This window comes from Mus caroli, chromosome 1, assembly GCF_900094665.2.
Source record: "Mus caroli chromosome 1, CAROLI_EIJ_v1.1, whole genome shotgun sequence".
In the NCBI taxonomy this organism is placed as follows: Eukaryota; Metazoa; Chordata; class Mammalia; order Rodentia; family Muridae; genus Mus; species Mus caroli.
Genome location: NC_034570.1, coordinates 66,492,708 through 66,503,445, shown reverse-complemented (window position 1 = coordinate 66,503,445; position 10,738 = coordinate 66,492,708).

Genomic DNA, 10,738 nt, shown 5'->3' with positions numbered 1-10,738 from the left:
AGAAGAAGAAGAAGAAGAAGAAGAAGAAGAAGAAGAAGAAGAAGAAGAAGAAGAAGAAGAAGAAGAAGAAGAAGAAGAAGAAGAAGAGAGGAGGAGGAGGAGGAGGAGTGGTAGTGGCGTACACCTTTAATCCCAGCACTTGGGAGGTAGAGGCAGGGGGATTTCTGAGTTTGAAACCAGCCTGGTCTACAGAGTGAGTTCCAGGACCAGGACAGCCAGGGCTATAGAGAGAAACCCTGTCTCGAAAAATCGAAAAACCGAGAGAGAGAGAGAGAGAGAGAGAGAGAGAGAGAGAGAGAGAGAGAGCGCTTTTCACTAGTTGTGTGCTCTTCTAGACAGAAGAGTTGGTGCTAATAAACGGCCCCTGCCTTCAAGGAATTTATCTTCTGTTAAGAGAAGATGTGCTAGGGGAAACCATTAGAAAGAAGGAAGGAAAGAAGGAAGGAAAAGAAGTGTGGAGGGGGAGCCATATACTTCTCTAAGAATCTCAGCTCACTCGTTCTTCCAAATGACTCAGGGTCAGCTCTCCAGGCCTCAGCTTCTCCATCAAGCAAGATTGTTATGAGGACCCTATAGGTGGATTCATATGGTATATTCTATACCACAGGCATACAACAAGCAAATGATAAGTGTGATGTGTTTTTGTTTCATTCAGAAGGCATCTACTGAATGATTATATAAAGTAGTGTAGGTGTTAGATAAAGAGGACAGCCTTATTTAAATGAGGGCCCATAAGGGCCGATGGAAGACACAGAATCTATGGAACATCTATGTCAGGCAGGAGAACCCTAAGATAATAGGGTTTTCTGATAGTAAACTAAAGGTTACTACTGAAGAAAGATGAATGTTACCTATGTGGCCACTTTGTGAGTGCTACCTAATCTAAGGAGAATTATCAGGGGGAGTCTGGTCTTTCCTTTTCTACACCATGATGCCCTCAGTCATAAGGGAACAGATTTTCCTGACAGATATTAAGATTTCTGCAAAATAGGACCTAAAACATGGCTCAGCAGAAAAGGGCACTTGCCACAAGCCTGATAACTTGGGTTTGTCCCCAAGATGTACATGGTAAGAGAGAACCAACCCCAGAAAGCTAGCTTCTAACCTCAACATGTATAACACAGTACATGCACACCTATGCATATATACATATATACAAATAAATAAATGTAGTAAATCGTTAAGATTTCTGCAAAATAATCCTCATAGGAATGGCTCTGTGGGTGTCCCTTTGTTGTTATTATGAAGAACCCATCCTGTGGGATTCCAAAGGTCTTTATTCCAGCCCTCTTGCATGCACTTACAAGCTGTCTCCTCTTGGTTCTGATACACTATCACAAAAGCAACATGATATTTCTCACTTGTGGGACTGCTGGGATGTCTACAACGATTACAGAGTGAGCTGGGGCCTGGTAAAGGCTCAGGAAAAGAGATATGGGGTGTGTTCTCCTTCAGAAAGAAGCCCTCACACCAGATGGAAGCCAGGTAAACTTGAAGACCCTCTCTGTTCCTCCCCAACTTCAACAGCTCACCTCGATGACACTGGTGTGGTGGTAACGGTGACAGGTGTGGCTGACTGAATAAGTAAAAGAGCGGTTCCTGGTCCAGGAGAAGTGCCACCCAAACCACCCGTAGTGTCATCTGCTCTGGATATGGCCACCTTCAGGCAGTTTTTCAAGGACCCTACTCTTTCACTACAAAGTCAGTGCCCCTATTTCTAATACTCACTAACCTGGAATCAAAGTCTGTCTGCAGCTCAGCTTTGAGTGGGTCCAGAAGGCACCTATGCCCTGTCCATCAATACAGTCACATGGCTTCCCTGAAGAACAAGAATAACACAAGTGTCTGTATGCTCAGCCTGTGCTGGAGCAGTGATGAGAGGCTCTCTTAAGTAGCTGGTATCGCTATTCTGCCTGCTTGCTGGGAAAATAAGCAGAGCTAGAGCAATGAAGTAGATATAGAGTTTAAGAGAATCGGGATCTGAATACAATCACCTCACTAGATGCCCAACTCCCCTCCAGGCCATGTAGGCACACTGCCTTGGAAGACTAAGAGACTCCATGTCTTGGCACATCCATCCAGACTACAATTGGCCTTGCAGGACCCTGGTCCCTTCTTCATTTTTCAGTAGAGAAGGGTCTCTACTGCTCCCTCAAGGCCTCTGAGGAGCTGGCCCTGAACCATCTCTAGGGAGAAGCAAGCTTCAAGCAAGTCCTTCCCGGAGTTGCCACACCATCCCTGGGGAAGGACTTCTGGAAGGAAAACAATGAAGCCTTTAAGTCTCTCAAAATTCTCCCTCCTAGGAAAGGAATCCAAACATGACAAGAGGAAAGGGGGCCACAGAGAACCATGTTTTGCTCCTATGCTCTGCCAGTTTAGAGTCCAGAGGACTGGAACCTAACAAGTTCCAACTTAGCAGAAGCCCTCCCTCCAGCTACACCAACCAGTTAATTATGAGAGCAAGGCAGGGAAGAGCTCAATTTTTTTTTGTGTGATGGTGCAATTCTCTTCTGCTCTCTCCCTCCATTCCCTCTCTTCCCATCTCTTCTTCTTCTTTTCTTCCTCCTCTAGTTTTGGGCAACATACTCCCACAGGAAGTGATGAATTAGCGCTGGGTACATGATCTATAGGCTGTCTGGACCTTCCCAAAGCAAAAGAGTAGAACTTGCCTCTTCACACACAATTCTTGCTCGTGTATCAGTACACTCAGAAAAATGAGAACAAGTGACTTGGACCTTTCTCTCTTCAATGACAATCTTTAAAAGTCCCCCTTTCTCTCTTTCAGCATAGAATGCATATTAATGTACACAGGAACATAGAATATCTATTGCCATGGCTGGAGAGTGGAGTTCAGTGGTTAGGAAATTTCCTATTCTTACAGATGACCAGAAATGAGTCTCCAGCACCTGTGTTGGGTGGCTCCCATCTATGACTCCAAGTACAAGAGAACTGACACCCTCTTCTGGACTCTATGGGAAAGCACACAGGTGTTTTACACACACACACACACACACACACACACATCCTATAAACAGAAGGTTATCTATTATCTGAACAACTTGGATCACACATTATGGGTAATTCAGTGAACATTAAACTCCTGTCGTTTCCGAAGGCTAGACCTCAAGGTCTTTGTGAATACCCAAATTTAAGGAAACAGAAAAGTCAAAGACAATCCCAAGAGGACTGGCAATGGGTTTTTGTTTTTGTTTTCTGTTTGTTTGTTGTGTTGGTACTGATTTTATACTGTAACCCAAGATAGTCAGAAACTCACTATGTAGCCCCAACAGACCTCAAACTCACAGTGTACCTTAGCCTCCTTCCCAAGCACTGGAGCTACAGGTGTGAGCAATGCTCAGGCTTATACAGAGATTCTTAACTCTAAGTCTACTCTCCATCAGGATAGGCTTCAGGGAGGGATGTCGAAGTGAGACTAAGGGATGGGTGAGGTGTGATCCACATTAGAGAAGAAGACAGTGAGACAAAGGGACTCTCTGGCTTTGTCAATGTCCTTATCTACAGAGGAATTAAAGACGTGACAAAGAAGAGAATGTTTTGAAGGGTCCACAGAGGACTGGTTGATGCTCAGGTTGGCCAGAAGATGGAGGCACAGCGAAAGCAAAAGAAAGCCCACCTTTCTAGGTAAGCCCTCCAGCTTGACCACACCCATGGACTAAAACAGCTTCTCTTTGGTCCACATGACCTATTCCTGGAATAGGAATGTACTATTGGAATTAGAGCTGGGACCTACAAGTCCCCAGACAAGTTAGTGAAGAAAGGGAAGGGAGGTCACTTGCCTGGGCAATACAGGAATATTTGGTTCCAAAGTAGGAGTCCTACTTTACAAACAGGAAGAGCTCACTATAATTGGAAAACTGTAGCCAGCATGCCTCACTCTTGTCCGTTGCTTGACACTACTTAATTCTGGTCAAGTCCTCTGACCACTAGCATCAAAAATACCAGGGGATGTGTCTTAAACTGAAAGATCTGGGTGCCACCATTCCAAGCCAATCAAAGAGCTCTGGCCAACTGTTCAGACTTCATTGCAACTTATAATGCTGACCTCTTTCCTCTGTCCTCCAGGACTCAGCCAGCAGCTAAAGGCTTCTTCCAACACCCCTTTTCACAACCCAGAGCCAGCTATGCTCCATTCTGTTAAGTCTTCCATCCCTCCTCCTACCAAGGACTGACCCTGCCAAACTTCAATAAGTCCCAGCCCAAAACCTTTGCTTGCCACACTCATGAAGCTATTGCTGGGTTGGCCTCTTGCACTGGAGTTAGAGCCTCTGAGATGTGATTTACTTTCCCCCAATTATGTCTAAGTTCTTGCAGCTCTTTCCTCATATTCTCTCTCCAAAGAAGAGAAGGAGTGTGATGAGAGCAGCCTGGAATCAAAAGAAGAAGTGGGGGTGGGGTGAGCATGTCTCTAAGACTCTCGCCTTGTACATTTTTCCAAATGACCTAGTGGGGAATTTAATTAAGAGCAATCAGTCAAATTTTGGATGGATGTTGGAATTCTCCAACAACCCTCTGGGACTTGAGAAAGGTTTGGAAATACAAAGTTGGTAATTGTACAATCATTCAAAATAGAAAAACTAGAAACACCAAAATGACCTCTAACCCAGCCTTGGCTTCCCTTCATGACACAGATGAACAACTGACACACCCTGCCCATCTGCCTCTGTATCTTTCTTCTCATGTGCAAGTGTATGCACATCTCATCTCTATGGAAACCAGAAGATTCCAAGACTCCAGGAAGAGGTGCCAGAATCAACAAACAACAACAAATAAATTTTCTGTAAGTATGTCACAAACATTGAATGAGACAGGTGTACACTAAAATCTGGTTTTTGTCTAAATCTCAAGTTTAACTAAGCATTCTAAATTATCTGGCTTTCCTATCCCTAAGGCAGCTAGCTCTAGGCACCTCATAGAGGGATTCTCACCTAGACGCACAGCAATGGACACTTTCCTCTAAACATAACCTTGAGCTGTTGAATCTTCCCCATTTCCACAGTCCTCTGAAATTCACCCCAGCTATCTAAGGAACAAAAGATTCTTCTCAGATCTCCAGCCATCTGCCTGGCTGCAAATCTCACTCAGGAATGTGGTCCATGACTCAAAGGATAGGAAAGACGAGCTGCTCAAACCCACAAAATGTCAATGGCCTTTAATCCCAAATGGTTATTATTATCTTAACCATTCTAAAGTCTTCCTTTGCTTCACTCCTGGGAGAGGAAGTTTGGGTTAGGAAGAGCTGACACTAGTGGCTCATCTAAAACGTTTAATTCCCAGGTGCTAGGAAAAAAAGTCAAAGAAATATTTCCAATCTTTTTTCTAGTTTCTAGGGTAACATCACAGAGATTTCCTGTACAGTGCTGTTCTGTTCGTTCCCAGAGGAGTGTTCTGCACCTATTACAAATGCCCCCCAACCCAGTACTCAGTACAAACTGATGACAGCCATGGAAAGACAGTCTCAGAATATCTTGAATGTCTATCCCCCCCCCCAAAGACAACTTGGAGGGCTGTGCTTCCTTTAAGCTGGTGATCTCTCTTACCTAGAAGAAAGAAAGATCTCCCAGCTCCCCGAGAGGACTCCTAGAAGCATCTTCCTCCAGGCTCCTCCCCTGCTGGACCTGTGTGAACAAGTCTCTCTCATGTCTTTGACTCATTCTGAAATGAACTCTCCCCAGAACTCAGGTGTCTGTGACAGTTTGGCAGTGAGCCTGGAAATGTCAATGAAGGATGCATTTCCTCCAAGTCTCCAAAGTTAACTTGTCTTAGGGATTTACCATTGCAGCCAGCCTTTTTGGCTTCAGTTTCAAGGTGGACAGAATAAATTCACTTAACCATCCAAGTATTGTTGGGCATACAATGTCTCAAGACTTCTCAAGAGGATAGGATAAAGACCCAAAACATCAGTGTCTTACATGAACAAGATATGGCTTAAAACTTGCAAGTCAGGTTATGAGCACAGCGAGCATAGTTCATTGGTAGAGCATTTTTCTGGCATGACCAAGGCCGTGGGTTCCATCCTGAGCACCACAGGAATACAAATGAGGAGTCAGGTATATGGCTCAGTGATAAAGTGCGTGTTGGCTTATGATTAGGGCTCTCACCTACTATGTATGAGACCCTTGGTTCAACACCCAGTATTGGGGGGGATGAAATGAAATCAAGTTGGAAGGTCCCCAGGCCTCTCCATTGGAAAGTTCAAAGTCTTTAGAGTCAGGGGGGAAAATGATCTCAGCATTCCTAGAACCCAAGTGATTTAAAGAAAATATACAGAGCCACAAGACTCCCTGGGAAAAAAGAAAAATAAAAAGAAGTGTTCAAAGTACAAATGAGTAACAGTGTTTGACACCCTGGGACATTCCTATAAGTGATGTATGTCTAACATGAAAACTGACATGGAAACAAATGCTTTGTGTGTGGTAAGAATGAACACTCGATGAAGACAAAAATTCCAATACCCGTCAATGGGGGAAAGAAGACTGTGATATCCAGACACCACTCCAACTCAGGAAATCTAGGAAGATGCTTGAATAAAATCTCTTTGGATGACAAAGAACAGAAACACAACTAGTTCAGAGAATACACTGAGAGGAAAAGCAAGGTTACCACCCATGAAGAACTAGAACTTTTGGTCAGAACCCCCTATCCACTTACTGTGCTGTATGCTAAGAATCTGACATGCACTGTCCTGCTTTGTAGGCCCTCCAAGTCTGCACTGTAAGCTAAATTATTCCTGTCTTACAGGTTAAGACCAAAAAAAAAAAAAAAAAGCCTGAAGTCCCAAATAGCATGAAGGTCGCTCAGTTTGTAGAGGTGCTCTGGGCCAGCATCAAAGTCAGCTGCTGAGCAAGGCTTTTCCTCTGCAGACAGAGTCCAGTGATATATGGCCTTAAAGAGCAGTCTACTCTGCAAACCACTCTAATGAAGGAGGGATGGAAAGGGAAAGGAATGTCAGAAAATGGGAAAGTGCAAGAGAAGAAATCTCACGAACCTGAGAACAGTAGGTGGAGATACAGAGTGGTACAGAAAAACAGATCCAATGCCATAGTAAAGCACTCACTTTAAAGGACTGGATTTTGTCCCCTTTGTTCCAATACCAGAAGCACAGGTTAGAGAGAAAGAAAGAAAGAAAGAAAGAAAGAAAGAAAGAAAGAAAGAAAGAAAGAAAGAAAGAAAGAAAGAAAGAAAGAAAGAAGGAAGGAAGGAAGGAAGGAAGGAAGGAAGGAAGGAAGGAAGGAAGGAAGGAAGGAAGAGAAAGTCTGCAGTTGTTCGAGAAGCATGAAGAACAAGAATCCTTATTAGTTCAGAGACTTTCCAGAGCCAGGTTGAAGAGCGTCTCCTAGTCTCTCATCACTGCAACATTTCCATTTCAAAGGAAGAGGGGCAAAGGCTGGTCCAGACACTTTATACAGAAGACATGGAAACCCAAGTTTCACTTGAACTTTAGGAAAGTTAAAGACAAGCAAGACAAAGCTGACATCAGGGCCACTGTGGACTCAGGACAGTCATTTTCAAAGACAGACAGCAAGAGATCAAACTCGGGCCCTGAAGAGAAGTCACAAAGAAGAGAGGAACAAAAACAAAAAACAAAACAGAATATGCACACATACTCTCACAGAGGCCTAGATACACACACATGGAGAAAAGAGACCAGGGAAAGAACCGAGAGCTGCGCTGTTTGTTCTCATGAAGGACATCTGGATTTCACAGTGAGAGCCTGACTTGGGTCTCTTCCCCATTTTCCAGCTGGATCTAATCGTGCAGTGCCTGGCCAGAGGTGCCATGAGTCAGCTGCAGATTGGAGCTCAGTCCCTCTGCCCCTGTGCTCTGCTTTCTGCCAGACCACACAGCCTCCCTCCCCGCCCTGCCAAGCTGGCTTAGCTCCTCATCCAGGTAACACACTTCAAAGGCATCAGGGTAAACTGGACCGGTCTGGGCCAGCCTCAGGACAAGAACTGATTCCAAAAGGCTCTGGCCCAAACACTCCTCATCAATTTTCCTGAATGTCTTTCCCCACTTGCCTCACTTCCCTCACACTGTGAATAACCCCTGGAAGTCAGAAGTGGAAAACCTAATTTTTCATGAAACCCATCAAGCCTCTCTTCTGCACCGCTGCTCTGAGTGGCTTTGTTATTACTGTGAGGTTGACCAGATGTCAGCCAATGTCAACTCACAGCCTATGGAGACAATCTGTACCTTCTTCCCTGAAGTTAGTCATATTCTCTAGGACAGTCAGAAGATCAGGTGAGGGGCCTAAGTGACCAGAGAAGTAGAACACCATTCAAAGTGTCATGAGAAGCTCACAAATGGTTCCGATGGCCAATAGGCAAGCTATTTGCATCTCTCTTGGTAGATGCTGCTTTGTGTCCATTCTTTCATCGACAACTGTTGTGTCCTACAGTCAGGTACCACCCTCATTTATGTGTCCCGGGCAACACAAAGTAAAGCAAAGTGCCTGGGGCCAATGTGAACTCAGGGAGAATCTGCTTCCTTTCGTTTGTCTGCTGGTGGCCTCCTGGGGCTTTTATGGAACTACAGAACTAGAGAATCATGAAGAACAACTCAATGTTGCTTTCTTACCCACGTTCTTCCCTCATCTCTGTCTCTACTTCTGCTTTGCTGTTGTCCATTTTGCAATTGAGACCGTTTCTCTTCCAGGTCAGCCCTATTATTTTACTGATGGCCAACCTGAGAATGAAAATAGAGTTGCCCTATTGAGAGCACTGTGAAAGAAAGAACTCTCTAAGATAACTCCTGATGACTCAAGCCCATGAATTATCCCTTCCCCGTGAGTGCTGGTGGGACCCATAGGCTGCTTCTATCTGAGACCATGGTAAGAGACATAGGACACAGCTTCTGAACTCATGCTACTGCATATGGCAAAGGCAGTAGGAATCACAAACAAAATGTGAGTCCCTAAGAAGTAGACTTTTGAGTTACTCAGAAGGGTTGACGGGTCCTCAGGAAGCGTTTTTTATGACAAACAAAAATCAGCTCAAAGATGAAGAGACCTAATCAAAAGGAAGAGAAAAAAAAACAGATATGACTCAAAAGCAAAGAGACAAGTAACCCAGTTTTAAAAGGATAATGGATCTAAGCAGACTTCTTTCCAAAGAATGGCCAATAAACACATAAAAAAGATTCTTAGCCCACAAGTACAAATCAGAACCACAGTAAGGTACTGTGCCACACCCAATAGGAGGATGATAATAAAAAGTAAGATAATGTGTTGGCAAACATGGAAAATTGGAACCTGGTTTTATATTGCTTCAGGAAATACACAGAGGTGCTGCTGCTGGCAACAAACCAGTCAGTACTCAGAAAGTTAAACATGGAATTAGTTACCATATGAACCAGCAATAGGAATGTCACTCAAGAGAAATAAAAATGCATATCCACACAGGACTTTGTATATAAATGTTTGTAGCAGCATGAGTTTCTCCTGGGTTTTTTTTTCATTTGTTTGTTTATCTTTATGTGTATGAGTGTTTTCCCAGCATGTATGTATATGTACCATGTGCAGTCCTGTTACCAGGGGAGGTCAGAGGAGAGCACCAGTCTCCTGGAACTGAAGATGATTGTAAGCCACCATGTGAGTGCTGAATTGAACCCAGGTCTTCTGCAAGAAAAGAAAGTGCTCTGAACTGCTGAGCCATCTCTTCTACCCATAGCAGCACAGTAATTGAAAGCCAAAAAGAAGAAAAGAAAAGAAAATCTACATTTCCTCCAGCTGCTTAGTGACTAAACAAAATGTGGTATTTCCAATACAATGGGAAATCATTCCACCATCGGATGAGATGAGATCTCATTCAATTGCCCAGGCTGAACTTGAATTCACTCTGATGAACCCAAGCATGTCTTGAAGTTGAAGAGTGTGTGTGTGTGTGTGTGTGTGTGTGTGTGTGTGTGTGTGTTCATAATATTCCTATATGAGAGGATGCACTTGTGTCTACAGTTATATACATGTGTGCATATGCATATGGAAGTCGGAAAATAATTTTATATATTATTCTTCAGGGTCTTCCATCTTTTAAGCTAGGGTCTCTCATTAGTTTGGAACCTCACCAAGTAGACTAGACTAAATAATCATGAATGAACTTCCAGGGATCTGCCTGCCCACGCTCTCCATTTTGCCATCACTGGGATTATAGACATGTGCCACAAGACCCAACTTTTTAGATCCCTATACTTACAAAACAAGTGCTTTACCAAGTTAGCCATCTCCCTGGCCCTTATATTTTTAATATAAGTAAGTAGAGTTCACTCTAACAACAGAAATTATGTATTTTAAATTCATAATCAATAATGTATTTTTGTCACCAGTTTCAACTTTCTTAAAGTTGAGATGTTTTAACCAAAAATAAGAGGACAGTGATATTCAAAGTTTAAGACTCAGGGAAAAGCCCTCCTTCCCTTCTCCTCTCAGCCTTTCTATCCTTGGATGAATGGATGGATGGATGGATGGATGGATTCTATAGTTAGTTGGATGATGTGTGTTTGGTGGTCAATTGTTTTATTTAACTGTTCCAAGTCTACGGGAGTATAAGTTTCTAGTGAATTATGTTTATATTGTGGAGAATACACATTCACCAACAAACTGGTAGACCACTTTTTGGGGCCCATGATGTCTAATCTGTATGTGATACACACACAAATAGACAGATAATAGATGGATGGATGGAGAGAGAGAGAGAGAGAGAGAGAGAGAGAGAGAGAGAGAGAG